The sequence below is a fragment of the Denticeps clupeoides genome, chromosome 15 (genome assembly GCF_900700375.1).
Source record: "Denticeps clupeoides chromosome 15, fDenClu1.1, whole genome shotgun sequence".
NCBI lineage: Eukaryota > Metazoa > Chordata > Actinopteri > Clupeiformes > Denticipitidae > Denticeps > Denticeps clupeoides.
In genome coordinates this window covers 19658616-19663234 of record NC_041721.1, presented here as the reverse complement: position 1 = coordinate 19663234, position 4619 = coordinate 19658616, and the positions used below count along the sequence as shown (strand labels likewise).

Below are 4619 nucleotides of genomic sequence, written 5' to 3'. Positions count from 1 at the left end.
CATCCATTTGTGGCATGTTTTAAATTAGACCAAAATGTAACAGGGGATATATTTTTTTTCAAACACTATAAAATGACCAAGAACAAAGCTAAATTGATACTTAAACATTACTAATTATATACCCAGGTCTCAGTTTTGGATGGACCTAAGAGACTCTGGAAACTTCAATGGAAGGCACAAGCACCAATGCTTGCTGAGATTCTGCTTCAGCAGGGTTCTACAGACAGACCTGGATGAATGCAAAGACCTCTGGAACAAATACAGGATCCGGCCAAACAGACTTGCATCATGTCCAGGGGGGATTACAAGCCCCCTCCACAGACCTGTGATAGCACCATCTCCCTGCTGAATGAGCTGAACACCTTTTTCGCTCGCTTTGAAGGGAAAAACAGCACCACAGCACAGAAGACCACACCCCCTCCTGGTGACCAGGTGTTGACTCTGTCCCCGGACAGTGTGAGGAGATCCCTCAGCAGGATCAACGCTCGCAACGCTCCGGGCCCTGACAACATTCCTGGTCGTGTACTGAAGGACTGTGCAGTGGAACTCACTGATGTCTTCACAGACATCTTTAACATCTCACTCTCCCAGGCTGTCGTCCCCACCTGCTTCAAAGATACAACAATCATTCCAGTGCCAAAAAAGTCATCTCCTTCCTGCTTTAATGACTATCGTCCAATTGCACTTACCCCCATCCTCATGAAGTGCTTTGAACGGCTAGTCATGAAGCACATTAAGTCTGCCCTTCCCCCCTCACTGGACCCCTTCCAGTTTGCATATCGGCCCAACCGCTCGACCGATGATGCCATCTCCACTGCACTCCACTCAGCACTCACACATCTGGACAAAAAAGACTCATATGTTCGAATGCTGTTCATAGACTTCAGTTCAGCATTTAACACAATAATCCCACAACAGCTCACACAAAAACTGATCCAGCTGAGGCTCAACACCTCACTGTGTAACTGGCTGTTGGACTTCCTCACAGGAAGACCACAAGCAGTACGGGTTGGCAGTAGCACATCCAGCACCATCGTCCTTAACACGGGGGCTCCTCAGGGATGTGTGCTGAGCCCTCACCAAGAAAGCCCTCGGCATAGCAGCTGATCCCACTCACCCAATGCAAACCTTCTTCAGCCTGCTGCCATCAGGGAGGAGACTGCGGAGTCTCCAGGCCAGGACCAGCAGACTGAAGGACAGCTTCACCCATCAGGCTGTCAGGAAACTCAACTCCCTCCCAGCTCTGCCCCCACTCCCCTCACTCCCCTCTTTAGCTCCACAAACTTTCTGAACCCTAAAACACACAAACTGACCATGCACCAGTCACTCTGTGCAGCTCTGGTCTGCCAACTACCTCACTTTCACTTCGTCACTTTAAACTTACCTCTGTTGCACTATTGGTTTTGCACTCTCCTGGTTTTGCACTCTCCACCATGTGCCCTTATTTGTATATGGTGTTTTTAAAATTGTATATTGTGCCTTTTTTTTAAAAATTGTATTTATACTCTGTATTCAATGTTACTGTTACTGTTTTTGTATTTAATGTTACTTGTATGGGTCAGAGAGTAACGTAATTTCAATTCTCTGCATGTCCTGTACATGTGGCAGAATTGACAATAAAGCGGACTTGACTTGACTTCCAAACGAACTCTATCTCTTGCCTCACTGGTATTTGAGTTCTTAACAAAACGAATTAAGCTTTTGCATTAAACTAAATGCAAATTGTTATCTTATTGCTTAAGTTGGTTAATATATATTCATAATTTTACACATAAGTATGAGAGAGCAGTTTATAACCTGTCACTGCATGCATTGATTTATATAGTTCCATATTGTCAGCTAAAAAATCCTTCACTGTTCTATTTTCATTTAGCAGATATGGTTCAAGAGACTGTGGATTTGCTGTTGAGGAGAGGGAACTGGATGCGTTTCCTGAGGAGAGGCTACCGGTTGGATTGTGTGGTGATCCAAACATTGAGGAATATTTACAACAGGCTCTACAACAAAACACACTGCAGCAGCCACAAGACTGGGAATCAGCCACAGAACTGTATTTGGCCCTGAAGGACCCTAACTGAACTTCAGTTTTGAATGTGTAATAAGGCACTCCGCGCGTCATCCACTCACGAGTTGCTCTACAGCTGATGGACAGCCATAATGAAAAACAGAAGGGTCAAAGTTACTCTGACGAAGACACACACTGTGTTGACACTTAAGTGCCTTTCCTTTTTTGCACCTAATAGAACCTTTGGACTCAATGGAGTGCTCCAGCCCTTCTGTTTTTCCTTCAGTTTTTAATGTATGTGGTGGTTCCTTTCCCTCTTGCTAAATTGAATATAATATTGTTCATAATATACAGCACCTGGCATAGATTTAAATATTAACATTTAACCACACGGAAACATTTAAAATTTTCTTTAATAAAACCATTTATAAATAGTGTCCAGCATTTGTTACTTTTCCAACATACACAATATTCAGAATAAAACAAATGTTTAACAAGATGGAAGTTGCTTGTCACATGAATGTGTTAAGTAGTGAGCCAAGGGCAGCTGAACTTGACAGGGTAACATAGTGACTGTAACATGACCTTGGTGATTTAAGAACATCCAAATCCTGGAGCATTTTGAATTCCAAAGTCCATGTTGGCCTTAAAGATGCTGTATGAGTCACTGATGGGTAGCTTCAGAGTATTTGCACAGGTGTTTGCAACTGGAAAAGGCGAATCACTTAAAAACTGGATGCATGGTGGTGGTGTCATTCCTGCCGGTGGAACTGCCGTCAGCCCTTTGGCAAACATCATCAAATGTTCCAGACACACTGCTGTTGCCTTCTCTGAAAGAAGAAAGTAAACACTGTAGTACATTACAGAAAATTAATTTCCTTACCTCTCCTTTCATAAACAAAAAGCTATCCATTCAAACCTTCAGAATCAAGGAGATAATCTGCCCAAAAGCCAAGTGTTAGGACCTCCTTATGCCGCCTGTTGCTTCCTGCTGTGCTGAGATCTGGTCTGAACATGCTCTCCAGTTCTGAAGCTGTCAGGGCCTTGGCAGAGAAGCATAGGAGTGGGGCCATCACACTGGAATGCTGTTGCAGTGCAGTGCAGGGAAACAAAGGAAAAAATTACTACAATGTCACACATTAAAGACATATTCATTTACGTGACATTCCATTGTCCACACAACACGCAAATAAGGACAACACTGGATAATTTCACTAGAAAATTTCTACCATGCAATGACAATGCAACTGATACTACTGACCAATACGATTCTACACTAGTAAGTTTTAATGTATACACACATAATAGTGTTAGTTCCTAAAGTTGATCAAACATAATAAATGAACTAATTTATTATTGTTTCAGTTGTGGAAATGCTCAGAGGGCTGTTTCACGAAGCAAACTAATCCCAAAAGCCAGGCTCACTCTGAAAATCACGGCTCAATAAAGGAACAAGCTAACCTGCAGTCATTCAGCTTATTCACTATGCAATATGCTTGTGGACAAGCCTGGTTCATGGCACCCTAGCTGTGAGGTTTGTTTAACACTAGAGCTGCCCCCAAACCTTCACTACTAGAAAGGTCTTGAGCAGTCATTTTGATAGCGGTGTGCATTTTCAAATGAGCCTCGATTTTCCGAGTTCGCTTTGTGGAACAGCCCTCTGGTCTGCTATGGTCTGGAAACAGCTAATGCTAGGCTAATACAACCATAAAAACAAACCTTTTATCATGCTTATTAACTTACTCAAAGGGAGTGAAGTGTCTCCGATGCTAGATGCGTTATAAAGGCTTTTGCCACAGCTGCTGCAAAAGTTCGGTGACTCCTCCACCAACTTTTTCCCACAGTCTGAACAAAACATTCCGCCGTTCAAACGAAATGCGCTACAGGCAGAGGAATGTCTGGTTCCAAAGACGAAAGACTGTCGTCCAGTGATGTCTCCTGTTGCTGACTGCTACCTACCCTTTCCGGTTTCTTAATGTCATTGTGATTCTCAATTTGTTTTTGTGATTCTCAATTTGTTTGTGTGGTTTGCACTTCAGGGCCACCGTACTCTTACGCTGATGACACCCAGCTCTATTTGTCATTCCCACAATTCCCTACTATAGCAACAGAAATTTCAGCCTGTCTCTCAGACATATTGGCATGGATGTCTGAGCGACACCTCCAACTCAACCGATCCAAAACCGAGATTCTGATCTTTCCGGGCAACAACTCCCCTCAGCAAAACCTCTCAATTCAAATTGGCTCACTACTGTTAACACCCACGGCGTCTGCAAAAAGCCTTGGGGTTTGGATTGACGACAAACTGAGTTTGAATCATCACGTTGCTGCGATCTCCAGATCCTGCAGGTTCACTCTCTACAACATTCGCAAGATTCGGCCTTTTCTCTCGCAACAGGCTACGCAGCTCCTTGTCCAGGCAATTGTCATCTCCAAACTCGACTATTGTAACTCTCTCCTGGCTGGAGCCTCTGCAGTCACCATAAAACCACTCCAGATGATCCAAAATATGGCAGCCCGTCTCATCTTCAATCAGCCAAAATACACCCATGTTACACCTCTCCTTACCTCTCTCCACTGGCTCCCGGTAGCTGCTCACATTGAGTTCAAATCC

The 4619-nt window shown here is 43.8% G+C and overlaps 1 long non-coding RNA gene across 1 annotated transcript; it reads right to left on the bottom strand.

The window, feature by feature from the left end:
• Window positions 1-2400: 2400 nt before the first annotated feature.
• On the bottom strand, window positions 2401-4248 carry LOC114765126 (uncharacterized). Its single transcript, XR_003742581.1, has 2 exons — window positions 2925-4248; window positions 2401-2835 (listed from the first exon to the last, which is right to left on the bottom strand). It is a non-coding gene; the product is annotated as an uncharacterized LOC114765126 (long non-coding RNA).
• Between the last annotated feature and the right edge of the window lie 371 nt (window positions 4249-4619).